The sequence below is a fragment of the Diceros bicornis genome, chromosome 18, assembly GCF_020826845.1.
Source record: "Diceros bicornis minor isolate mBicDic1 chromosome 18, mDicBic1.mat.cur, whole genome shotgun sequence".
NCBI classification, from domain to species: domain Eukaryota; kingdom Metazoa; phylum Chordata; class Mammalia; order Perissodactyla; family Rhinocerotidae; genus Diceros; species Diceros bicornis.
The window spans coordinates 7,426,341-7,454,234 of NC_080757.1; the positions used below are offsets into that span (position 1 = coordinate 7,426,341).

The following is a 27,894-nucleotide window of genomic DNA, read 5'->3' on the forward strand; positions in this document are numbered from 1 at the left end:
ACAATAAAGGCTCTTAACCATATTTTTCCCTCGATTCCTTTGCTTCCTGACTGACCCTGGATGCTTCCTTCAGTGCCCCTCCGTGGCATGCCGTGCCTTCCGATTCTAGGGATCTGTGAATATAAAATCTTCTTCTTCCATAATAGTCATTTCCATGTCTATGTATCTTACTATACCTCACTATAAAACACATCCTAAGTAAATATTAAAACAAGTGTTTTCTATTGAACTGTATATCAAAAGATGATTTTTATGTCTATATAAGTATTTTTATTTTTAACAGATTCAACACACACTCTTTGGAGATACTAACAGTTCCTGATGAAGACAGAAACCATGAGATACTCATTCATGAATTAATTGATAAACCTCTATGCTGAAAAAACATCCCTCTATGTTGTAAGCACACTTGTTATCCCAGTCACAATCCATTGATTATGGCTTTGTCAGTCAGTAGCTGATTAAGAGACACTCAGGGACTTGTCACCCCTCTGCAGGCTCCCCCATGCTCCGGGGCCAATGGCAGGACCCATGTCAGCGGATGTGGGCTTTGCTGAGTCAAGACTAGATGTCTGGGGGTCTCTCTGGCCCCTCTTCCTCACACACTCTGCCTGATGGATCACCCAGGAGTCCTGGATCTGCTCCGGAGGGAGAAGTGTAAAAGCTCATCATTCTCTTTCTTTTCAGCCCCAGATGCAAAAATTGTTGGGTTTCTCTGCTAGACTTGGGTCCGTGATTTTTATCAAGGAAACCAGATTATAAAGCTGCTTCTGGGAGACTGTCCTGGCGCCCGGCTGTGCTGATTGCCAGGCAGTGGGAAAGTTCTTCCTTACTACGTCTGGACAAAATCTCTCATGCGGCAGTTCACGCCCTTCTCTTCCTGTTCCGGCCTCATTGAGTTGAGCATCACCATCCTTCTTGGAGAAAATGTCCACAGACTTGTACATTGTTATTTGTTCTCCCCCACAATAAATCAAACAGACGGCTTCATCCTTTCCTCACAGGTCCTATTTGCTGGCCTTTAATCATGTTTGTTGCTTAATGTTGGCCATCTGCTCAGCAGCCATTTGTCTGAGACCTCTACGGCCGAGGCCGTCCACAGTCCCTCTTGAGCTAGTTTGGGTTCTGGGGTTTGATGAGCAATCGCTCCTATCAGCAGGCTAGATATTAAACAGCTGGGGCTCTCTGCAGCCGTTTCAGGGAATTGCCCAGAAGACAAGGAAGCAATTTCAGAGACAAGAAACAATTGCTTTGAAGACTATCCAGTTCCCTCGAAGTGTTCTGCGGCTGAACACAGGAAAATGATGGGGGGAAGGAGCTGGGCTCTGTGTTTCACACCCAGACTCTCTACTGTTCCGTTATTTCCCACTTATATCACCAGCTCACTCAACTGGGGCCTGTTCCCCAGGCTGGGGAGTATGGACCTTAACAAAAATCTCCTTCTCTTGCCTCTCGATACTTAAAAGCACATAAAAGTAATGTGCAGGTTGAGTCCAGGCAGAAAGGGGCTTTCATTCTTTCATTCATTAGACACTTACTGAGCATTTGCCATGTGCCAGGCACTATGCTGCAGATGGTGGTGAATGTAAAGATGAATAACATCCATATCCTGCCCGCCTGCCCCCGTAGAGATTATGATCTAGCAGGCAAACAGACACTGCCTTTATCACCCAGGGCAGGTTGTGAGAAATGCTATCACAGGAGCACATCATTAATATTCGGGAGGCAATCCAGAGGAGTACAAGATTAATTCTGTGTAGGAGGGTAAGGGAAGGCTTCCTGAAGGATGGAGCATTTGGAATGAGTCTTGTATTCACAATGTCTTTTAACCCATGACTCCATTTAATTCTCACAATCAACCCAATGATGTGGCAGAGATTATGCCCATTTGTCAAGTGGGATATCAGGGCTCAGAGAGGTTCGGTGACCAATCGAAGGCCACCCAGAGTGTAAGTGGCAGATCCACATGGAGCCTGTCTAAATCTAGGAGCAGTGTTGTGCCATCTTGCTTCTCAGGAGAGGAGGCTGGGCCAGGAAAAGGCACTACTTCTGGGGCTGGTGGATGCCCAGTTGGTACGAGGACACAAAGGTGGTTTTAGCACCAAACAAGGGGACCTGGTCTAGCCTAACAGTTTGGAGAGGGGCTCCTCATCCTGGCCATCATGAATGTCTGCATCTGAGGTTTGGTCTCCTCTGGGCGTACAGATCCTTTCCAGCACACAGCCCTATCCATCCTCATTAGCTCATGGGCTGCTACGCCCAACAGGGCAGCCACAGAAATAACTGCTCCTCCTTTAGTGTCTGTTTCTATAGGGTTCAGAGCTCACTCCTTGGGTCATTTAGCCTTCTCTTTTCCTGACAACAAACCCAGAGGAGGGAGAGTGAAGAATGGGTGACGAAGTAAGAGGAGGAAGAACTACCCTCAGTGCCAACCGACTAGCTTTGCAAGGCTTATTTCCTTCCATCATTTCATCCATGTAACAACCCAACAGGCAGATATTTTCTCCATTTTACACATGAGAAAACTGAAGCCTGAGAAAGTTCTATTATTGCCCAGGAGGTACTCACTGGTTTGACCTAAGAAAGATAAGACTTGTGGAGAATGATGACAATTCTTAACACATGGTAAGTGCTCAATAAATGCTAGTTGTTTTGTTGATGATGTTGCTTTTGTTCAACATCAGTATCTCATCTATCTTTATGGAAGGCAATGGAAAACTGGGATTTCCTCATGCAGAAATTAGCCTCATGAAGTTCATGGAAAGCTTATGCTCTGCAAGAGGGGTTTTAACCTGTGTTGTATCTGTGGTCTGTATGGGTGGGGGTGTAACTCAGAGAATACTCCTCTGGAAGACTTGAGGCAGGCTAAGGATCGAGGCAGTACTTGAGGCAGTAAAGGATTGATGGGTTGGGATAACAGCAATGGGGGAGGAGTGCATGGCACAGAGATGAGTGGCAGGGACAGCACTGGGGGCGAGGGAAAGGGACATCCACCACAGCCCAGGGAAGGCTGCATGCATTAGAAAGACTGTGTGTAGAAAGGTGAGGAGACGTGGCATTATGGAGCTTTTTTGGTGTGATAAATATTCAGTTGGTCACCATGAATATTCAATTAGGCAGAGATTAGCAGATAGGCCCTTGAGGGAGCTGGAACTGACAGGGGGACTCACTTCTTTTAAGAATATCCCAATATTGAGGGAATATATGCCACAGCAGAGAACTGGACAGGATCGCAGGTGGAGGCAAAGAGCTAGAAGTTTCAAAGAAGAGAAGCCGGTGAGTGACAGCTGGCAGGAGCTGAGGGTCTGCTAGAAAGCCTTGAAAAGCATCGCTTAGTTCAATGGCCAAGCCACATAGTGGAATTGTGGGTCTTATTATTTCCATTTGTGTGCAACTCTCTACAATCTCTAGGGGATATTTTTCTGCTTGGCGGCTTCTTATAAAATCACAGAAATATAGCGCTAAAGAGAATGTTAAAGGCAGACGCTGACTCCTGTGGTTCTTAACCATGTGCGGAGGGGCGTGGCACGGCCATGGTGGCGACCAAGCGTGCAGGCCGCTACCCAGCTCCGGCAGGACATCCTCAAGGTTATTCCCTTTACTTATTGGCTCCTGAGAACAATTTCTTCAGGGGACATGGCTCTGCAGCTACAAAATAAAATGTGTGAAAGACAACTCTCTCATCCACACTCATCATTTTATGGATGTGGATGCCGGGAGCCAGAGAAGCGTCTTGTCCGACTTAGAGGCAGAATCCAGGCTGAGACTCAGTTCTGCTCACTCCCAGGCCAGTTTCTGCTCATTTCTGTCTGCGAAGGAGGGTGTTCATGGAGCCGCTGCCAGCTCATTTGGTGCCTTTACGTGAATCAGGAAAAGGAGGACTCTTCTGGGTAGTCATAGCCCCAGTGAGCAAAAAGCCTCCTTCTGCCAGATGCCTCTGTAAAGAACAGAACTTGTACAGTCCTGCATGATGAGAAATTAGAAGTGGATCTGGTGGGGTCCCGGGTGCCATTTATGTATCCTCCCTCCTCCCTCCAGTCTTCTCTGTCCCACTCATTCACTTTTTAAAAATACGCATCTAATAAATGCCTCCTGCATGCACAATGACACCTTCCCGACTTGTCTGGTAAAGAATATCACTGAAAAGGGAGAGTGATGGGTTTAAATTTACAAAGGGCTTTTCTGACCATGACAATTTTAAATTGCTAAAGTGAGGGTAGGAGACTGGGAAAGGCTGCAATACTTTGAGCAGGTGAGTGGGGGTGAAGGTGTGGTTAAGACAGTGTGGACTTCTATATTTGGGTCTCTCCTGTCAAACTGCAATCCTTCATGCTCAGTTGGAAAAAATGGGTTAGCTCGAAGACAAAGGTGATTTGGAGAATATCTTACAACGATATTTATTGTTTTGAGGGCAAAGAGACTCCTAGGAGCTTCCTGATGACCAGAAGGGTCTGTAGGTGGTACATCATTGCAGACACAAGCGGTGCCCGGTGCAGTGCCCTGCTGCAGAGGTATGCTCTTCAAAATGGAGGAATGCACGGTTTCTGTGGAGGTTGAGATGTCAGGGAGAGGAAGCTCTAGGGTGTGGGGAGAACCATCACTTCTGGGCTGTTCTTGAAGCAAACTTGGAAGGGTCTGTGTTCTGTTCTCATGAGGAACGCCATTCGGTGCGATGCGTACGTTTGTGCACACACTTCCTTTCTTGCAGACTCAGTAAATATTTGTTGAAGGAATGAAGAGATTCGTTCTCCTAAGAGGATTAAAACCTCTCCTTTCTCACAAGATTGTTTTTGCCACTACTGTTTTTTAAACTCAGACTTATATCGTGTCCACTATGTGCCAGGCACTGTTACAAGCGTTTTACATGCATTGGCTCATCTGATCCTAACCTTATGAGGTAAGGACTGTTACCCTATACCAAAGCCCCACAACTCCCTCTCCTTTAGTTTTCTAATAAGTGGTATAGGCTGTCATCCTTGCATTAATTAATTCATTCATTCCTTGACTATTCTTAAAACACCCACTATGTCCCAGGAACTGTCCCAGTACTAGTGAAAGCCCAATGAGATCTCTGCCTTAAAGGTGCTCCTGTTTTAGTTGGAAAGACACAGACAACAAGTTAATATAAAAATAACCCATTTGGATAAGTGCCCTGATAGATATGAAGGCCCTCTGAGAAGGTGGCCCATAAACGAGGGTGCAAAGGAGCCAACACGCACATAGCCCAGAGAAGAGCATTCCACAGAGTAGGCAGCTTGTCCACAGGCCCTGAGGAGGGAGAAGTTGGCTTGTTTGGAACGTACAGAAGGCCAGTTGACTGCAGCAGAGAAAGTGCAGAGGGGAGTGGAAAGATGGCTGAGCTGTAAGCTGGGGCCAGATCACCGAGTGCTCTGAAGGTCAAGTGCAGTGCAACGTCAGCGGAGGGCTTGAAGTGGGGAGTTACCTGATCCCATTAATGTCATAAAAGAACCACTTTGGCTGCCTTGTGGCAAATGGGCTGTAGGGGGAGAGGGCAGAGAGGATGTGGGAGATGTGTAGGCAGTCTTGCAGTAGTCCAGGCAAGAGATAATGATGACTTATGTCGAGATGGTGGCAGTGAAGAGGGATGGAAATGGACGTTTGAAGCTAGAGTTTGGACGTAGAACCATGAAGACTTGCAGATAGAGTGAATGTGGGGAATTACAGAGAGTGATCAAGAGTGATTTCCAGGTTTTGACTTTAAAAATTGAATGGATGACAGCCACTTGGGAAAATAGTTTGGCTTATTGATTTATAAAAGCCAATCTAAGTTATTGGTTTAACTTATAAAATTAAACATAAATATACCAGATGACCCAGAAATCCCACTCCTAGGTATTTACATAAGAGAAATAAAAACTTATGTCCAAACAAAGCTCGTACCCTAAATGTCCTTCAGCGAGTGAATCGATAAACACATCATGGTACATCCTAACCCTGAAACCCTAGCAACCACTGATCTGTTTGTCCCTATAGTTTGACCTTTTCCAGGATGTTATATTAATGGAATCATTAGTATGTAACCTGTTGAGACCGGCTTCACTCAGCATAATGCCTTTGAGATTCATCCATGCCATTGTGTACTTCAGTAGTCCATTCCCTTTATTGTTGAGTATTTTTCCAGCAACATTTCCACCAAAAGCCAATTTTAATGTATGTAAATTTAAAAGCAAATTTAACAAATGTTTTGAAACAGAAAGGGAAAAAGCAAGGAGCAGAAATGAAATAGAAATTGTGTGGATGGTTGTACTACTTTCTGAAATGGCGAAGGTGGAGGAAGAAAGGGATTGGTGGGATGGGGAAGGAGATAAAGAAGCTATATCTAAATTCCATAACTTCTAGTTTGGTAGGCTTGGATTAAGCATAAGGGTAGGTTCGGTTAGGCAGCAAGTAAGCACTGCCCCTCCGAGGGTCTGTGGGAGGGGAGGAGGGTGGTTGCTTGAGGGAGAGGAATGGGCAGAGGGAGAGGTGGAGAGAGAGTCGAGCCTCCCTGAAGCTGCGGCGCTGCCTGGAGCCCAGGCCTTCCCTCTCCGAGTGTCCGCTCTGTGGCCAGCACTGTCCAGGGAGCCAGCCTGCAAATGACCTTTTAGCATCCACATCTGATTCTCTCTTCTGTCCGTATGCAGGTCTTACCCTGTTGGGGGCTGGCTCGCAGTATCTCTGAACCTTTTCCAAAATCATTAGTGTAGATTAATGAGTCATTACAAGAGGAAGGGAAGTGCTAGAAGGAAATGGATGCTGATGCCTGTCTGTGCTCTGGTCCTTCCCGGAGACCTGGATCTAGACTGAGTGTGGGGAGGAAGTGGAGAAGAAAAAGGATGAGGAGGGGGAAGAGGATGGGTAGAGGAGGAGGAGAAAGATGCTGGCTCCACGTGTCTTTTAGATTTCAGCTTTCTGGTTAGAATCTCAGGCCTCCAGTGTGTGTAGCCTACCTAATGGAAAGGTAGTGCTGGAAGCAAGACTCCAGGCACAAATTCCGCCCACTTCCCACTTTCACAATGAAGAAAAGCCTATGGATATATATATCTGCTTTTCAGACGTTTCTGCAACAAAGGGATGGAGAGGATACTAAATTGTGAACACTGATTTCCTTTAGGTGGTGCAATTATCAGTGACTTTGGGGGAAAAAAACTATCATAAAAAGGAAAAACATTGAGAACCCTAAGACATGGATTCCACACATGAAGCTCTTTGTCCCCACTTGTAACATTATCTTAGCTACTTAACTACTGGACTATTTCCTGTCTTCCCCAACTAAATGTAACCTCCTTGAGAGTATTCATAGAACATATATCTGACTTACAGTAGATGGTAAACTTTTTTTGAATGAACAAATAAATATGTATTTATATGTGTGTATAAATATGTACTTTTATCTCCTCCTCTTTTGGAGAGCAAAGAGAATGATAACTGAAAAAGCCAATTGGATGTGGTGAAATTTTAAGATAACAGTGTATAGTGGGGGAAAAACCCTGAGATCATTTTGAAGGGGATAAAATGGAGCCAGGGGGCTGTGGTAAAACCATGCATCTGAGATGCTTGGAAGAGTGGGAAGGAGCAACTGGCAGCACAATGACAGGAAGGATCCATTTCTTTATTGTCTGGCTCCTAAAACCTCAGCAATCTGACCTCTCTTCCTTTGTCATACTATTGAACCTGGTCATGAATAATCTTGCCACATCTAAATTTTATTATTTTTTATTTTCCCATTTGTTCTGCTCAACCTTGCTCCTTATCAATCAATGAATAAATAACATTTCAACATCAAATATTGAATTCCCACCATGAAACTGGACCCAGTGCTTATGAGGCAAGGGCTCATAGTCTGTCATCAGAAAGGCATCGTGGGGCCGGCCCCGTGGCTTAGCGGTTAAGTGCGCGCGCTCTGCTGCTGGCGGCCCGGGTTCAGATCCCAGGCACGCACCGACGCACGGCTTCTCCGGCCATGCTGAGGCCGCGTCCCATTATACAGCAACTAGAAGGATGTGCAGCTATGACATACAACTATCTACTGGGGCTTTGGGGGGGAAAAATAAATAAAATCATTAAAAAAAAAAAAAAAAGAAAGGCATCGTGCACTGCAATAGGTTTCTAAAACCATTGACCAATTGTCCTTTCTCAAAATTCCTCCTCTCTTATTGTGGTTTCCTCGTCTCCCTATATTTTGGTTCTTGACCTACCTTCTCGGATTACTCTTCGTTATGGGTTGAATTCTCTCCTCCAAAAAGACATGTTGAAGTCCTGACCCCCAGGACCTCAGAATGTGACCTTATTTGGAAACAAGGTTGCTGCAGATGTAATTACTTAAGGTTAATATGAGCTCATAATGGAGTAGGGCGGGCTCTTAATCCAATATGATCCAAGTCCTCATAAGAAGAGAGCCACAGGGGAGGAGGGCAAGTGAAGATGGAGGCAGAGATGAGACTGAGGCATCTACAAGCCAAGGAAGGACATGGATTGCCAGTTGTCACCAGAAACTAAGAGAAGGGCTTGGAATAGATTGTCCCTCAGAATCCTCAGAAGGAACCAAGTCTGGAGACGTCTAACCTCCAGAACTATGAGACAATAAATTTCAGTTGTTTTAAGCCACCCAGTTTGTAGCACTTTGTTACAGCAGCCCTAGGAAACTAAGACACTCTTTCTTTCTCTGCTTGGTTGATTTCTCTTCTTCCTTCAATTTTCTATCTTACTCATCTACGATTCTCCCACTTCCTCTTTCTACAAGATTACCATTTCTTCACTCTCTCTGACTTCTACACTGAAGTCTTCCAAGCCTCAATTTCTATTCCTAACTTTTCCCTCAACTTCCTACAGATCTTCAATCTCAATGCTCCATATATATTTCACACTCAACTGGAATCATACTAAAATAATCTTCTCCCCTCAGCCCAACTCTGTTTCCAAACATTCCTCTTTCTGCCCCTTGTCACTGCCTTGCTTTTCCTCACCCAGACCTGGTTTTTGTCTTCTCAGTTCTACCCCTAAGTGAAATTTGATATTACCTTTTCTCTATTCCTCACTTTTTACCATCTTAATTCAAGACCATATGACTTGGATTATTGCAATAGTCCACTAACTCATCCTTGTCTCCAGTCTTTCCTCACCTGGGGGCCATAAGGTCTATGAAACTCGGCTGTCACCATGCTCATTCCTCCTCAAGGACTTATGGTCTTTCTAGCAATAGGCAGCTCATCCCAGGCTAGCCTTACATTGCCCACATCTGGCTTGGCTTGAGACAACTTAACTCTTAGAACACTTTCTTTCCTTATTTTTCTCATAACACAATCAAAGAGCACTTTTGAGAACTAAATAAAATAATGTAGGCAAAGTTCCTGGTGCTTAGGAGGTACTCCATAAATGTTAGTTCTCCTCTTTGCTGCTCTTTTTCCCCTTCTTCCCCCAGGGGATTACAAACAATGCAGTTATTATATTTCCATTGTGTGCCCTAACACACCGTGTCCTGGGGGATGCACAACAGACAGTCACATCAGAGAGTCCAAGGCATCATTAGAAAGTGGAAAGCACCACTATCGTGCAGCTGCCCACGCCCACCGTCCACTGCTGTTTTTAGGTTTGATAAGCCTTCTCCTGGCTTATCAGCCTTCATCTTCATAACATGGCCCCTCACACACAACGCGGGGTATTTCCATCACTAACAGAACACGCCTGCCGTGAAACACTTGGGTTTAGAGTGGAAGAAAATGGGAAGAAGAAAAATGCATTGAGGAATAATCACAAAGCTTGTGATGAAGACTTTAATGAGGCAGCTCTCCTGTGATTCCATCATAGAGGACCGAGCAGGAATCTGTCAAATCAGCAAGGGTATTATATATGGAGAAATATGAAAGGCCTGCCTCCTCTCTGAAAAGGTTTAGTTGGAAAAAAGAAAAAAACCCTGTGGAGGCTGGAGTGGGGTGAGCTGTTAATGAGTCTGGCATTAAGAGATCTGTGTTAACTCAAGGGAGGTGGCTCCATTCCCAGGTTTGATTCAGCCTGTTCTGGGGGAGCTGCGGGGGGTCTTCTCTGAGGTCAGCAGCAGTTAAGCTAAAATATTCAACTGCTCATTATTCTCATAGATTACACCACTATCCCCAGAGTATTTTGGGAACGAGACAATAGCCCCACATTGGGTGAATCAGTCCAGCCCTAAATTTCTGAGAATATCGTCCTTAGATCAGAGATCCTTCCTTCCCCTTATTTCCTTCTTGCCTTCCCTCCTCAGAAAACTGTGTATGCTGTAGGTTACTCCAGTTCTGAATGTCACCTTGACACCATTTCTTGTGTTTAAATGTATATTGTTTGTTTTACACGCCTATGGCTTTATTTACATGTGAGGATAGTTCATTGTTATTGAGGCAAAAGTGATAGCTCTCGGCTTCCTTTGGAAGAAGCAAGATGGCACCTGGTCTCAGAGAAGACAGGCTCAGACAGGGCTCCAAGAGTCTAGATTAGAGCAAGGTCACAGGGTGAAGATGTTGAGCTAGACAAATGTTGGGGATGAGACTGTACCTGCTTCTTCAGGTGATCAGACTGAAAGAAGTAGAAGGGTTCTGGAAACCATAACTCCCTGGCTTCTCCCACATCAGTGGGAGATGAGCAGGCATGTATTACTTCGGTTTTCAGATGAGGAACCTGCAGCTCAGAATTTAAGTGACTCGCACAAGATCACAAAGGGAAACACAAGATGAGAAATTTCCTGGGCTCCACACCTTGGAAGCTGGGTCAGGAAAAGATGGATCAGGTGGCTGGTCAGAAATGTCCAGAGAGAAGAAGAACAATTACCTGTCTTCTAGGCTGGACACAGCAGGAAACTACATCTCCTCCCACACCTCTGCCCACGTGTGGATTTCATCTTTACCTGTCTGCTGCAATTTCTTTTCACTCAACATTTGTCTAAGAGTGTTTTGCCGACAGCAGCCTTTCTGGGGAAGAATTGGATTAGATGTGTTATATTCTAAAGGTCAGAGCCACAGTAATTAGCACAAACATGATTGAATAGTGACAGCCACGCGCAGCAAGGATGGAGAGCTGCTGCGTCTCCATAGTTCCTAAGGATTCAAGTCTTTGTCTCTGAAACCAGTCCCACCATACACGAAGGCCCAGTGTGTGTGTGTGTGTGTGTGTGTGTGTGTGTGTGTGTGTGGGCGTGTGTGTGTGTTTGGTTCTATGCATTTTTACCACACATAGCTGCATGAGACCACTACCACAGTCAACTGATGCACAGTTCCATCCAAGTACACTGCTTTGACCCTTGGTGTTCCCTCTGCTTGCAACATCCTCCCTCACTTGGCTAGTCTTTGGTTTGGCCAACCCCTGTGCATCTTTCGAGACTCAGCCCACAGGTCATCTCCTTTAAAAAGCTTGCTCTGATCTCTTGTCAACTCATGGACAAGAGGTCTTGTTTACTTCCTTTGGGCCCCCAGAGCTTCCACTGCTTACCTCCTTAGAGCCCTCCTTGCCTGTTTATTGTTATAGCCTCTCCTAGCCTTTGAGGTCAAGGACAGAGTCTCTAATACCTCTGCATCACGAGTACTTAGCACAGTGCCTGACACATAGGAGGGGCTCAGTCACTGTTTGCTGAATGTAATCAAAGGTTACAGAGAATAAATGTCCCATGGCCGAGGGCGAAACTGTACACAAGCAAAGCTATTGTACAATTAGGATTTAATATACTTGATTAATATCAGCATACTTGCATTGCTAAAACACATTAATATTAAATTAGTCTGAGCTATTTTGCAAGGATATATGTGTGAGCGTGTATAGTGATGCTTTGCATGCAATTACAGCTCGTCTTTCAGGAGTATTAAGTGCTATACAGATCCTCTCCTAAATCCTGCCCCTGAGTTTTGCTTTAGTGTTATACCTCCAGCTTCATCAAGGGCCAATTTTAAAAGTCATATTAAAACCACCTCTCTACACCTGCATTTTCTATAAAACTGTCAGTCACTGCCTTCTACATAATTTATCTTCACAGTGCAATAAAGTTATTTTAGAATTTGACAATGAGAAGATCATGGTCTCCTTTGCAGCACTGGCAAAACTCTATCTTGCTAATAACTAGATGTATATAACTGATCATCTTTTCCTTTTTGACATGGTTGCCAGGAAACTCAGAGTCACATCTGACTCTCCTTTGCTGATTCTCAATCATTATGTTAACCGCTTTCTGACTTCCTGGTATTTCTCAGGAGAATTATAAACTGCTGTTAAATATATCTCTGCTGCTTCTTTCCTTGGTGTAAGCCACAGGGGTTGCCTGTTTGAGAGGAAGCTCCATCCAGCTCTACGCCTGCAACTAGAGGCTTCTCCCTTGCTGACTTTAGATTTGGGCCTCAGATTTTTTTGTCGTTGTGATTTTTGTTTTGTTTTGTTTTGTTTTGATTCAGACCATCCAAATCCACATAGCCCATCCCTCCTGACGCACAGGTAGTGAGGGATCTCTGGTGGACCTCAGTTTGGATTGCTCTGGAGGACCATTGGTCTCACTGAGGTTTCTTCCATAACCTCTTAAAAAGGCATTTCACGTATGTTGTATCATCTGTGTGAAAACTCCTTATGGCTGTTTTCAGGAAATAGCGTAACAGAAAATGAGACAGAAACTTAATTTTCTTCTTCCTTGCTTGATCTTGATTTTTCTACCCCTCTGTTATTTCCCTGACTTTATTTTATACTTGTCATTTATGGTAAGATGTCTCAAATCCTTTATAGAAGGGAAAGGTCCCTCTATGTCCAGTCCAACGTCTCTGACCCTGTGAATCTCTCCTGACCTTACCCTCCTCACCTACCTCAATAGGCAAAATGGACACCTCCCTTCTCTTTGTTCTCAGAACAACTTTATCCTATTATTGTTTCTGTTACAGCACAAATCATATTATATTGTAATTTTTTGTTCATATGCCTAAGAATCGCCCTAGCCTCTGTGCTTCTTATAGTCAAGTGATGTGCCCCATTATTTCTGTATTCCATGGGCCCACCCTTAGTGGGCAAGTTGCATACACTTCTTATGCTTCAGTTTCTATATCTGAAAAATAGAGATAATAATAACATCTACTTTATAGGGTAGTTGTGAGGATTAAGAGAGATGAGCCAAACAGGGCCTGGCACACAGAGCAACCATTCAATGAATGCTGGGTTCATAGTAACTATTATTCCCAGTAGTAGTACCAGTACTATTGTTTATAATATTCCTGGTACATAGCAGTGCCTCGGACATAGCATAAAGCTCAATAAATATTTGCAGAATAAAGGCTGAGTGCTGAGTGTATATGAATATGCTAACCCTCTCTCCTTGTGAGGGGCAGCATGCTGCCCATTTCTGAGATGGGAATGTAGAGGCAGACAGAATAAAGGGGGGAGCTGATGCCAGAATCCACGTGTGCAAATTCCTGGCCTTATGCTTTATGCTAAGATGTGCAGCCTTTGTCTGAGGGCTCAGGCAGCTGCAAGAGAAAAGAAACTCTTCAAATCCCAGAGTGGCCTTCAGGACTCCTGAAGACAAGGCTTCTCAGGCTGGGTCAAGTGCGTGTGTCAAAACTGTCAAATTTAACATCCACTCAAATACCCAAGACTGGAGGGAGAGAGCACACACACCTCAGTGTAACCGCGGGCCCTTCAACTTCAACTCAACTTTGACTAGTTCTGGGCTTTCTTTTTTCGCTAGGAAGTGCCGGGATGGACAGGACTTAGACCTGTTTCCGTCCCTGTCTGAGCTCAGGTGAAGTGCTAATGAGCAGTGGCTTGGCCACAAGGAAGGCTGCAGATGACAGGTGAGACATCATTAGACTGGACGCCAGGGCCAGCCCAGCCCAGCACGGCTCTGCTGATGGGACCCCACACCCGAGCCCTGCAGCCTCCCCTCTCCCAGGCTCCCTCCCACCCTTCCCACAGTGGGTGAGAGCTCTATCTGTAGGAGGATCCTGTCCAAAGGCAAACCTCCATCACTGGAATCTATTAGCACAGACAGTACCAGCGACCAGAGTGTGCGTCAGGCGCTGGGCTAAATATTTTATACATGTTATTTTATTTAGTCTGACAACAGCTTTCTGAAGGAGGTGCTATTATTAGTCCCATTTGCAGGTGAGGAAACCATGGCTTAGAGAGGTTAAGTACTTGGTGTAAGGTCATACAGCTGGTGAAGGCTGAGCTGGGACTGGGACTCAGGTCCTCCTGGACCCAGACACTCGCTCTTCATGGCAGTGTTCTCTCTGCTAGTCTCAAGAGCAGGGCTCTGATGGAGTCACAGAAAGGATAGGTAAGTTTTTTGGGGGGAAGTAGGGGATGAGGAAAAGGCCAGAAACTTGGGAGGCTCTCCTGGTGGGCCAATCCAAGTGGATCAGGTTCAGGCTGCCCCCAGGCAGGATGATTCATTGCTGGTTGCCCAGCATTCACTTACCATCCATATGACTTTGAGTCTGAGGCTCCATTTCTTTAGCTATAAAATAAGGATAACAAGACTAAGACATAATAGTATTCTGATGCCAAAATATTGGTGAAGAACCCTGAAGCATGTACCAGGGTTGTGAGGGTGATGATGGCAATGAAGAAGTCACTGGTATACACCCAGAAAGGGGATGGCAGAGGAAGGAAGGGCTCCACAAGAGGGAGATGAAGCAGTTGCAGTTTTCTGCTTCTTGGTTTTGCCCTGGTCTGCTCTGAGGAGTTGCTCTGGGCACTGCACTTGTTAGGAACAAAGGCCTCCAGCGTTCTCTCGTTTAGCAAAGGTGGGATGTGCACAGATCTGCTCGCTGCTCACAGAAGGCTCCCCTGGAAGTTTCTAACATGTGGTTTCTCAGCACTGGGTCAATGGCATTCATTATGGGACCAGACCCAGCTCACAGTCCACCCAAAAGAAGTTAGTGTGGAAGTGGCAGGACCCTGGATAAATGTCAACTTAATATAGGTGAAAATATCTAACACTATAAGACTCATAGTGTGTATGAATATATTTTGGGTTTGAATCTCGAACCTACGACGACATTTTCCTCCCCACTCTCCCTAATATACATACCCACTATGGAAAACATTTTGGACAGTAATTTTAGCCTTTTATTTTTTTACTGCCATGGATGTTCAAATCAGAAGTGACTCTTAAAATCTTGAATGCCATCCCTCACCAGATTCTCACTAAGCTTATGCTCTAGCATGTCTACTGATGAATGTTTCACTCCTGATGGAGGTGGCCCGCTCTAGCTGACGACAGCTTAGATGGTTTCACATCTTCCTTATGCTAAAGAGTCCAACTATGTTCTAGAACCCTGTGATGGTTCCGGATGGGTCAACTTTTTAGAATATCCAATCCCTCATCCAAATGAAAGATCCTCACATGTCTGTCCCCATAGTCTTCTCTTTTCAACCCTTCTCCCTGGGGTTAGTTAGAAATCTTTTCTGTGTGCTCTCCTGAATTTATCTTAAGTTGGCTCTTTCAGGGAAGGCAGCCTTTGGGAGGCCCCATCAGTGCCTTCAGCCTGGCTTCCTGAGAGCAGAGGAACTGGGAAGGGTCTAAGACGGGTCTGGAGTTGGACTTATGGAAGAAAGAAGCTCCTTCATTCATCAGAAGAGGCTGAAGCTTTGTGAGAAAATGGTGGTGAGGGACTCAACTTCTTTTCCTCCTTTCCTCCTTCCTCTTTTCTCATTTTTCCCTGCTGTCCTCTCTACTTCACCAAGTTTTTCCCTTCTTCTCTCCCTTCCTCCTGGTTGCCCATTTCTCTCTATATTCAGGCTGTTTTTATCCTGCCTCCTCTCTCCTCTCTCTCAATGGAGCTGTAAGAGCAGCGTGCCTGGGAGTGTCTGGGCCGGGAAAGGACCAAACCCAGACCTCTAGTTATCAGCTACCTTTGGGTATTGGAAGTGGGCAGGAGGAGTCAGGTGGCAGCAGTAGCCATGGAGGTGGTGGCAGTGAGAATAATGACAGAGCCTCCATTTGTGAGGTGGCTATTACTATACTTCATGCACTTGCTCTGTGTTATCCCTGAGTCTTACACCCAGTGTAGATGAGCAAACTGATCTTAGAGAAACCATGGCTTGTCCAAACCCACAGAGAGGTAAGTAATATAGTAAGATTTAAAGAAATAGCTTTGGGGCTATTTAGATGCAAATCCAAGGCATAGGTTCCCTCTGCCATGCTCCCCTGCCTCTTCAGTCACTCCTGGGCAAGCCCAGATCCAGCAGGCAGGCATGGAGGGGTAAGGGGAAAGAGGAAAGCAGGATTGAGGGCTCGTATGTTCTCCTGTTACAAATTTGATGTTCCCCAATCCTTCTTCCACATCCCCTCTCCTCTTAAAGAAACCCACAAAAGTCACTGGATGGCAGTAGTTGTTGGCTAGAGTTTACTGCAAATTATCAAACACCAAATATTTGCTTTTGGTTCCCACCAATCTTCTGTTTCTACACCTCCTTCCCCTTTCTTTGGTTCCTAAAGGAGAGAAATGTCCTGTAGGGCAGGTTCCCAGTCTTGGTCTTGTTTCCTGCCTAGCACTAAGCAAGTACTAGATAAAATGGAATGAATGAATGAATGATTCAATTCACCATGCAGCACACTGATCACTCTCAGGCTGCCTCCTGTTTAGTTGGGAGCCATCCTGCTACGCCCTGCCTGGGTTGTCTTTCCCTTTCCTCCACCAAAGTACAATTAGGGTCCATCCCTTCAGTATGTTTTAGTCATAAAAGAGTGTGAATCTCCTCTCTTCTCAGTAAAGGACCAGAAGACATGGAAGGAAAAGTCATCATCAGATCATAAAACCCTCTCTCCCCAAAGTGCTAAAAACTTTAGACCAAAAGAGAGACAGAAGGAGGCAGAGTTGCCTTCAGATGTTTCCAGAAGCAGGCATGTGATTACACATAAGGAAGAAAAGACGAGGGAGGAAGGGGAAACTAATATTTCTGAAGTCTTCCTAAGTGCAGGGTAATTTCCTGGCATCTTTATTTACCCAATGTCCCCATCTTATAGACGACATTTAGAATTAGTTGGATTTGGTTACTTAACTTGAGTGATGGCGTCACTTGCTTAAGGTCACACAACTACTAAGTTGTAGATCCAGGATCCAACTTGGGTATGCTGGACTCTAGTCCGTGAAGTTTTTTTTTTTTTTTTTTTATCTTTCAGGGGTCTATGAGGGCACAACATTTTGAGGTTTCTACTCATGAAGTGTGTGGCTCTCCATTGCTAAGCACTAGGGCTTTCCTATGTTCTCTTTGGGAAGGAAAAGTGTTGGCAAATAACTTCGTGCCTTCAATCTGAGAGCACGGCTGGCAGGGGTGACTGAGCAGCGCCCAGAACGCTGGCTCCTGTGCTGACTGCTCTTCCAACCCTAAATAGACTGTATATTTTACTCCTATGTTGATGGGTCCCCTTGACCACTTCTGTGCACCCTCCCCTGGGTTAAGTGTGCTTTCCCCACTGGAAATACTTGTCTCTTCTTTGAAAGATTTTCTTGGGTGCAGAGAACTGGAAATGCCTGGAAACTTATGCCCCCAAGGCCCCTTATCCAATGACTAACAGGTTCTGGAGTAGGAAAGCCCAGCCCCCAGGCCAGCACAACTCTAGGTATAATTAACACCCGCTGTGGGATCAGCCCTCCTAGGGACTTTGCCCGGATTTGCATTATTTGTTTTCCTTCTTCTCCTTCCTTGCCCTGTTCACTCATTCGCTTACCAGTCTCCTCAGAGACTTGCTTAATAAATCACTTGCACATGGATCCTCATCTCAGGGTTAGCTATTGGGGAACCCAACCTTTCCCTGACTCCTGCTTCATCATCTGTGACTGGGGTCCCTGAAGGTGAGTCATACTCTAGCCCAATGTTTTCCAACAGGAGTAAGTAACAGTATCTTTAAAATAGAGTGAGCTTATTACATTTGCTTATTGTTATGATCTGAATTATGTTGCTTCAAAATTCATATGTTGAATACCTAACCCCCCAATGCGACTATATTGGAGAGAGGGCATTTAAGGAGGTAATAAAGCTTAAATGAGGTCATGAGGGTGGGGCCCTAATCCAATAGGACTAGTGTCCTTATAAGAAGAGGAAGAGACAGCAGAGCTCTCTCTCTTTCTGGGCATGCTCACAGAGGAAAGGCCCCGTGAGGAGACAGTGAAAAGACTGCTGACTGCAAGCCAGGAAGAGAGCTCTAACCATACACTAGCCCTGTTGGCACCTTGATCTTGGACTTCCAGCCTCCAGAACTGTGAGAACATAAATGTCTGTGGTTTAAACCACTTGCCTGTGCTGTTTTGTTATGGCAGCCCGAGCAGACTCATACAGTTACTAATGGCACACCCCAGGCTTTTAAACAGGGCTTAATGTTTGGAGAACTATAAGGATGATAACAGGGACAACACAGTTTTGAAAATAATGCTTAGGTCAAAAAGATCACTAATTAATTAATTAGTTGATAATTAAACAAAAACCATGTACCAAGCATCTGCCCCATACCAAGCATGAGGATGGGTGATGCAGAGATGGCCCTCAGGGAGCAGTGTAGTATGAGAGAACCTTGTAGAAAGGATGGAAAATAAGTCAAGCATGAATCCTCAACCATCCTAACTCAACCTGCCGAGGTTCAAAACATCACAACAAGTGACATCAGGCCAGAGTCATCTTATCACTATTTCCAACATTACCATCACCATCTCCACTTTCATCAGCAGCAACAGTGGCTGCAGCCCCAACATCAGAGAGTCTCTATTAAATTTCCCCTGATCTAGGCTGCACTGGTTGCTCTTCGAAACAAATCCACCACTACACCTGCTCACAAGGACCTGTGAGGCTTAGGGACTCACTTGCAGAATCAGAAATGAATAAGAGAAACACATGGGACATGCAAGCACATAGAGGGGAATGTACCTCGGGAGCTCTGCTTGGAGGGTCAGGAGAAATGACCGACAGTTTTACTACTCCTTTGAGGAATCCTAACTGGCTACTAATGAGCCCACTCACTGTTCCATCCCTCCATGCCAAGCGTGCTCATGGCCTAGAGAACAGGGCTATCATCAACTTAAGCCTGAGATGAAGAATGAAGGAATCGTGTTACTGCAAAAGAAAAATGCTGAGCTGATGCTCGCCATGGTAGCAAACACTTGTGATATCCCACCTCTGGTTCCAGGCACAGTTATGGTTCCTGCAAGTGTAGACTCATCTGGCCTGTGTCCCATTTCAAAAGTGCACTGTGTTTCTTTCTCCCTTTGGCCTCGGAGCCTTCTCCAAAACCCTTGAAGTCTTTACCCAATGGTAGCTTGGAAGTAAGGGGAGTAAATGGTTCTGGGGTGATCCTTGGCTAACAAGAGACAGAAGCTGGTGGATAAGTGACCTGGTGTCCCATCCTTTAAGACAATTCTGGGTGCTTTCCAAGGTTGCAGCTTAATCAAGCCTCTGTTGTCTACAGCAGCAACTTGAACAACACAACCCTATGTTGGCTTTTTCTCCTTCCTTCTCTCATCTCCCTCTCCCTCACTCTTGCTTCTTTGGAATAACCTCCCTGAACCCGACTCCCTCTCTTGGGCTCTGCTCTCAAGGGAACAAACTAAGACAGTCACCATTTAGCAACACATGTGTTATACACAAGAGGATAATGATTTTTCTCCCAGGCCTTTCAGCTTTAGTTGGGTGGTGGCCATGATGTGGACAGCCATTTACAAGTTTGGCCTTATGGTTGGAAAAGCCAGATTTCCAATAAGGGCATCCCTGAGCTGAAGACCAAATGTTACAACTCCATGAGGCTCTTCAAAAGTCTACAATAGAATCCTTTACTAAAATAATCAAGCAAAAGAAGTTACTAATCCATAATATTCAGTAGCATCAGGATTCATTCATTCATTTAAACATTCAACAACTATTTCTCAGTGTCTACTGTGATAAGCTATGAAGCTACAGTAGAGTGCAGGACAGATAGAGGTGCTGCCCTCATGTGGCATACAGTCTAGCAGGATAAACAGACGTTGAACAAGTAGTTAAATAAATTGGTGTAAGAACAACCAAGAAGAAATACAGAGATGCTATGAAAGTGAACAATAGGGATCTGATGAAGAATGGGATGGTGGTAAAGTCAGAAATCTATAAATAATTGTCATTTAACATTTACAAGAGAATGATATAGCTGAACAGCTTGTAGAATACCATGTGGATATATAAACACATAGGTACAATTCAGTGCCTATCTTAGTCTGCTCTGGCTGCCATAACAGAATACCACAGACAGAGTGGCTTAAATAACAGGAATTTATATTCTCACAATTCTGAAGGCTGGAAAGTCCAAGATCAAGGTTCTGGCAAGGTAGGTTTCATTCTGAGCCCTCTTCTCTTGGCTTGTAGGTGGCCGCCATCTTGCTACGTGTTCACATGACATCTTCTTTGTGTGCATGTGCCAGAGAGAGAGAGAGAGAGAGAGAGAGCGAGAGCGAGAGCGAGTGCTCTTTGGTGTCTTATAAGGGCACTAATCCCATCAGACCAGGGCCCCACCCTCATGACCTCATCTAACCGTAATTATCTCCCCAAAGCCTCACCAAAAAATACCATCCCATTGGGGGTTAGGGCTTCAACATACGAATTTGGCGGGGCACAAACATTCAGTCCATAATGGTGCCTCTTTCAACAACCTTTAACTGTTTTCAATCTTTAAAATTTGTGAAAGAGGCTAGAGTAGGAAGATGTAGAAATGTGGTGAAAAATTTTCACTTCCTTCTCCTCTGTCTTGGATATTTCCTTGCATTTCAGGTTAAAAGACTGTTTAAATATACTAGATAAGTAGAGACAAGAGTGATGTTATTACACTAGAAAAATTTTAAAATGTGGGAGAAAATGGTACTAGGTACCAGTTAAATAATGCATACAAATTATATTTTATGTAAGTTTCTCCTGTACATAAAGAAAATTTCTAGAGGTGACACAAAGGATAACTGAAGAAACTGAAGATGGATTTGTTTGAGCCCAGTTACACCTGCTGCTTTATGCTAAGAAACACCAGAATGCCATCCTTATAAACCTGTAAAAGGAATTGGGGGAGGGGGCGTCAGATGGCTGCAGAGTTCAGGCCAAGGTCAGCTTGCTTTGGTATTAGACACCGCTGCAACTACTTGTGAGAAGACTGGGGAGGAAAAATATTTGGGCTGTGATAAGTCTGGACGGATGAATTCCAAGAGAAGGAGTCTCTCATGGTATACCAAACCAGGCTCTGGACATACCTGGAGTGAGCGTGCACTGATTTTGGCCTCTCACATCCATTTTCCCTCCTTTGGTTACAGCCCCTTGATTTCCTTTTGGCAATTACCTGTTTTCCATTCAATGTAGTCTTGTTTAGACTACAAATCCCCAAACAAGTCAATAAGGTGCTCTCCTGGGGCTTTGCATCTCGAGTGGAATAAGCGAACATAGGGACAAGAGTGGCTGAACGTCATTCAATCCATGGGAGGCACCCTCTAGAGTGTCCTAGGTCCTGAGTATTCCTCAGCTGGATCTCCATACTCCCTTTTTATTTTTTGAAGGTTTTCAATGTAATCTTTTTTTTTTTTTTTTTTTTTTTTTTTGTGAGGAGATCAGCCCTGAGCTAACATCCGCCAATCCTCCTCTTTTTTTTTGCTGAGGAAGACGGCCCTGGGCTAACATCTGTGCCCATCTTCCTCCACTTTATATGGGACGCCGCCACAGCATGGCTTACCAAGCAGTGCGTCGGTGCGCGCCCGGGATCCGAACCAGCGAACCCCGGACCGCCGCAGCGGAGCGCGCGCACTTAACCGCTTGCGCCACCGGGCCGGCCCCTTCAATGTAATCTTTTAAAAAATACATATTACAGTTTTATTGAGCTATAATTCATATACTATACAATTCAATGATTTTTAGTATATTCACAGTCGTGCAACCATCACCACAATCAATTTTAGAACATTTTCGACACCCCAAAAAGAAACTCTGTCCCCATTAGCAGTCACTCTCCATTTCCCCGCAGCTCTCCAGCCCTAGTCAACCACTAATCTACTTTCTGTCTCTATAGCTTTCTCTTTTCTGGACATTTCATATGAATGGAATCATACAATATGTGGTCTTTTGTAACTGGCTTCTTTCACTTTGCATGTTTTCAAGCTTTGTCCATGTTGTAGCATGTGTCAGTACTTCACTCCTTTTGTGGCTGAATGATATTCCATTATATGGGTATAGTACATTTTATTTATCCATTCTTCTGTTGATGGACATTTGGGTTGTTTCTCCCTTTTGTTTTTATGAGCTACCTGATGTCCTTACAATAAATCTCATTTCTACTTAAGTTAGGCAGGGTCGGTGTTCACTGCTTGCAGCTAAACAAGCATAACAGATACAATTTTCTCTACAACTGCCCATATATGATATACATTTCAGATGCAGTGGCCCCAGGGTTCAGGCAGCATCCAGCCCTGTGCCTCAATCACTTCAGCCTTTTGTTATAGGACTCTCAGTGAGGTAGGCTGGGAATAAAAATCAGGGCAGCAAATTAGAATTTATAGATAATTGAATGTTTGGGGTGTCTATTCAACTGTCCCATTCTCACTGACTCTGAGTAAGCGTCCCCCTACCTAATGTCCCAGGAGAAATGCTCATAGCCAACAGCAGAACCCATCCTAGACAGAAGTGTGAAGTCACAGAAATCTATTTTTATTTTTCATTCTTTTAGCTTCTTCTCAATGAACCATTCCTTCACTACCACCTCCGGGCCTTTATCTTCTCTCTTTCCTGAACTTTCAATGTCCATTCCCTTGGAAGACTTAGACCTTCAGTGTGAGCTTGCATCTTTTTATTCTCTCTTTCAAGCAAATTTGCTTTTAGGATTCTTGTACCTCAAGGGTACTCGATTAGTGGCAAGGCCTTTAAGCTCAGTTTGTTACATCTGTAAAATGAGGGGCGGGGGCAGCTGGACAGGTCAGTGATGTTTCAACTTTATTTAGCAACAGAAGCAATTCTTCCAAGGCTATCAGGGGTGGAAACCAAAAACAGATGAGGCTGAGGAAGAGCTTCTCTGTATTTTTTTTTTTTTTCACTTAAAGTACCTAAATCTAGCTTGGAAGATGGTACTAGCATCCCTCCCTGCCCCTGGGTGTGTTTGTAGACTGACTAATTTAGGCTAAGGGAAAGCTGCTGCTGGGTGGAGAGGAACAGGGAGCAGAGTTCTTGGGTGAGATCAGCCCCCACCGTGGGGTTTTCTGAAAGGTGGGTACAAATTCACAGGTGGAAGGCTGAAGAAAGAATCACTCCAAAAAAAACTTGGACTTGAGGACAAAGAAGCAAAATTAGGAGCTGGGGCTGTCCATCATGTCACTCCCGCAGGAAAAGTGGTTCTCCTGGGACCACGGGAAAAAGTAGATTTAGTATGTAGTTGAAAATATTACTTTTTTGACTCAGCGATATAACCTGATCTTTGAGCAAAGTCTGATGCAACCATGTGACCCTGTATGATGGTGGGGTTTGGACTAATAGAGCCATAAATGGGGGGTGCATCTCTGCTCTTGCCTGTGTGGAGGTTGCAACTGCCTACCAAGGGACTAGCGTTCGTCTGGCAGTCATGAGTGGTGAGCAGCTGTGAGAGAGACAGTGCTGTTGCTCAGTGGTATGGAGGGCAGCAGAGAGCAAACAGCCAGAGGAATAAGCTGTTGGGCTGACGACTCAGGCAGTACAGAAGAGAATTCTGCCTTCCCAATGGAAGAATGTGCGGGAGGCCGATACTTGGGTTACATGATAATCTATGCTTTGGTCCCTCCCCAGTTGTCCCAAATCTTGACACCCCAACCCTGTGTGAACCAGTCCCCAGCCCAGCTGAAGGGAGACTGACCTAGCAAATGCCCATTCCAGCCACCAAGCCTCCTCAGTGACAAGCTGCTCTGATGTGAAGATGCTGCTCCACTTAAGCCTCTTTCAAAAGCCTCTTGCTGTGCTGTGTGTGTTGGAACAGGCTTGGGAAGGGATAACACTGCTCCTGCTCTGTTTGTGCTCTCTGCTATTTTAAAGCAGGGGGTGTTCAGACTGAATGAGGCGGTGCGGTTCACACCCTGCCTCTGAGTATAGCCTTCGGACCCTCTGGTCCCTATTCTATCCAGTTGTGTCCGGAAATAGATGTCTGCCATTATGCAGACACCATGGAGCCAGGTAGCTGAGGTGAAGGTGAGTGCCTGCCATGCCTTATGTTGCCGTAGGACAGAAGCAGAGCCACTCTCGGGGCAGCCTGCACATCCCCCTCGCTCTTTGCTCCATCATCTTCTCTTTAGTGGTGCATCAGTCAGGAGTTTGAATTCCTTCCTCCCACAACCTCAGTGACTCCAAACAGCAAAGTTTATTTCTTGTTCATGCTACGTGCCCACTGTGGGTTGGTCGGGGGTGGGATGAGAGGGTCTGCTCATCATAGTCACTCAGGGATTCAAACTTTGCTGGTGCCATGGCAGAGGGAAAAGAGACCCCTGGAGGGTTTTGCCATTAAATGCTTGGGCCTGGAAGTAAGACTCTTCACTTCTACTCGCAACACCTGGGCCAGAACCAGTCTCCAAGCCCCACCCAATCACAAGAAGCCAGGAAGTGCAGTCGTCCTATTGGCCCTGGGCAGAACTGGAACTCTTTGACAAACAGCACTAATGACTAAGATAACTGGAAAGAATGTCGTTTTAGGATCAGGAAAACTCAAATCGCCCTCTTAACTCCACCCTTTCTTGACTGGGTGACCTTTTGTTGTTGTTGTTGTTGTTAGCGCTGTCGAATCAATTCCAACTCCTAGTGACCCTGTGTTCAACAGAGCAGAACTCTGCCCCATCTTTCTGCACCATCCTCTCACCTTCCGGCAGTGTATCAGATGGTGCTCTGCTGCTTTTCACAGGGTTTTCATGGCCAACTTTTTCATAAGTGAGTGGCCAGGTCCTTCTTCCTAGTCTGTCTTAGTCTAAAAGCTCTGCTGAAACCTGTCCACCATGGGTGACCCTACTGGTACTTGAAATATAGGTCGCACAGCTTTCAGCATCACAGCAACATGTAGCTGCCACAGTGTGACAACCAACAGACGAGTGGTGTGGTTCCCCAATTGGGAAACGAACCTGGGCTGCAGTGGTGAGAGCGCCGAATCTTAACCGCTAGACTACCAGGGCTGACTGTGTGACATGTAGCAAATTATTTAAGTCTGTGAGCCTCAGTTTCCTCATCTGGAAAGTGAGGAAATAATACCTTCCTTGGGATATCCTCTAGTGTCTAGCACATACAATATGGCACTGACAAATATTAGCTCCTTTCCTTCCTTTTCCTATTCAAATACCTGATCACAGGTAAGGATCACATCTTGATGGATATGATTTAATAATCACTTTCAGCCTGAAGGGTAAATGCAGATAACAACATAAGTTTACTGGGTTTTTTCCAACTCTTATTGGAATTTGATGGGCATTTTGCATTTTGATGGGCAAAGTTCAATTGGTCAGATTGGCTTTGAACACTGTGGGGTGAAGCCCTCTGAAATGGCTCCCATGATTCTCACTCCCTAATATTAACACTCTTGTGGAATCCCCTCCCCTTGAATGTGGGCTGGACCCAGTGACTTACAGAAATGATGAGTGTCACTTCCGAGATTAGGTTACAAATGACTGTGACTTCTGTTTTGCTGGTTTTCTCTCTCCCTGGCTCTGTCTCTTGACTCCTCTGATGAAGCAACTTGCCCTTTTGGAGGGGGCCGTGGGGCAAGGATCTGAGGATGGCATCTGGACAACAGCCCACCAGGAACTGAATCCTGCCAACCAACACTGAGTCAACTTGAAAGTGGGTCCTCCCTGAGTTGAGCCTGGAGATGACTGTAGCCTTGGCCGACCCTGGGATTTCAGTCTTGTGGGAGACCATTAGCCAGAGGCACACAGGTAAGCCAGGCCTAGATTCCTGACCCACAGAAACAGTGAGATAATGAATGTGTGTTGTTTTAAGCCACCAAGTTTTGGAATAATTTGTTATGCAGCAATAGATAACTAATACAAACACTAGCTATATGCCAAGCATTCTGCTAGGTGTAGAGGCCACAGATGGGTAGAACATATCTCTTCCCTATAGAGACAATCTTGCTGCCACCACCCAGTCCCCACACTTAGCCTCACTCCTTTAAGCAGGGACAACACTCCCATTAAATCCAGCCTGGCCATGCTCAGAGTGGGCTGTTTTCGAACACACTTGTGCCTCCCTTGACCTCAAACTTTCTCATGCTTGATTAACCCTGACTTAGCTGTTTCAAAAGACTGAGAACATGCCTGTTTCCCACCCCTATTCCAGTACTTTTATCAAGAGACAGTTTGGTGTGGTGGTTAAAATCAGATTCGGAGCCAGATTACCTGAGAGTCAAGTTCAGTCCCACTACTTAATAACTGTGTGCCTGTAGGAACGTTATTACACCTCTCTGTGCTTTAATTTTCTTATGTGTAAATGGGGGATGAGATAGCGCTTGGGTTGTCAGAGGGTAGAATGAAGTATTACACGTAAAGAGCATAGTCTAGTGGCTGGGCAATGGGTAAGGACTCAATAGATGTCAGCTCTCCTTCATCTCAGAACTCATGCCTCACTGACTGGGTAGAGTGTTTGTAGTGGTGAACATCTACATGCTGTCAGTGCTATTTTAGTCTCAGCAATTACACTCAGTCTATATCAGTAAACTAGGGGCAGCCAGGCCATGAATGGTTGCAATTCAGTTCAACTACAGTTATTTGCTGCTCCATCTCCCCGCCCCAAGAACAGGTGCCATGAATCCATCCTAGGATACTTCATATTGGAGGTTTTACTTTGCTTCATTTACATAGTGGACTGGAGTTTTCTGTTCTCTTCACCTCCTATTGGCCCTTATACTACTTACCTCTGATGGGAAGGGAGTCCTTCAGCATAATAATTCATGTAAGTTATGTAAGGAACAAAACCCATGAGAGGCAAGTTGTGCAGAGAATATCCTTAAAATTAATTGATTAGTTAACTAATTACTTAACTAACTTGAAGATGTTTCCATCTGAACAGTGAGGGCCTACAGTGGAAGAGGACTCACCAATGCAGCATTGAGGGGTGTCTTGGGAACTGGCGTGGGTTGGGCTGGGAACTGGCAGAATGAAGCCTGGGCTTGGAGGGAAGGAGGAGTAGAAAAGCAAAGAGAAAACGAGATAAGGGATGGGTTCTTCTGGGTGTTTTGACTGAAAGGCAACCAGAGGAGTCTTAGAACACTTTTGCTCTATCCTCAGGGCCCTGGAGCACATCCCTAGTTTGTGACACATAACATTAGGTTGCTTCTGGTAATATATTTTGTACCCCTTGCAAGGGTTGATACATGATTGCAATGTGGTTTGGATGTTTTTTTTTCTGGAAAAGAGCTGTGGAAAAGGAAGATGGAACAGGTAAGATGAAGGTGGAAGATCTAGAATATCTGGGTCAACAGATAAAGATGGGAGAATAGAGAAATGCTTCCCCAACCGTTCCCTGCTTCCTCATATTTTACCCTCCCCCATTTCTAGAATTATTTAACTATATGGGAATCACATCCAACAAATGTTTTCTATGCTCCTACTGTGTGTAAACATACCTATTTTTATTTTAAATTATTAAGATTTATCTATTTAGATTTATTAAGTTTTGAGAGTGGTTCAAAAATAAATGTAATTTTTTTCTTGCAGTGCTGTGAAGATAAACGATTTGCAGACTCTCATGTTCTATTCTGACAGAGTCAGAGTCAGTACGGGCAAAGTTGTTACTTGCCTTACACGGTACTATTCTCTGGAGGTGTGCACCGTGCCCCAATCATCTCTTGGTAAGATGTCAGGCTCTGTCTTCCACAAATTAACATAACCCCTTCTTAAACGATTTACTTTTCATTTTTACTATTGGGGAACATCTCACGGCTCATTCTTTCCTGTCATTCTAATTAGAATT

At 44.9% G+C, this 27,894-nt stretch overlaps 1 protein-coding gene and 1 long non-coding RNA gene across 3 annotated transcripts in view; one reads left to right on the plus strand and one right to left on the minus strand.

Annotated features, from left to right (window-relative positions):
* The window catches only part of SHISA6 (shisa family member 6), a 282,484-nt gene that overhangs the window by 81,035 nt on the left and 173,555 nt on the right, over positions 1-27,894 (minus strand). The gene's annotated exons all lie outside the window — the stretch shown is intronic.
* On the plus strand, positions 2,534-27,754 carry LOC131416906 (uncharacterized). Its single transcript, XR_009222651.1, has 3 exons — positions 2,534-2,625; positions 25,657-25,859; positions 27,639-27,754. It is a non-coding gene; the product is annotated as an uncharacterized LOC131416906 (long non-coding RNA).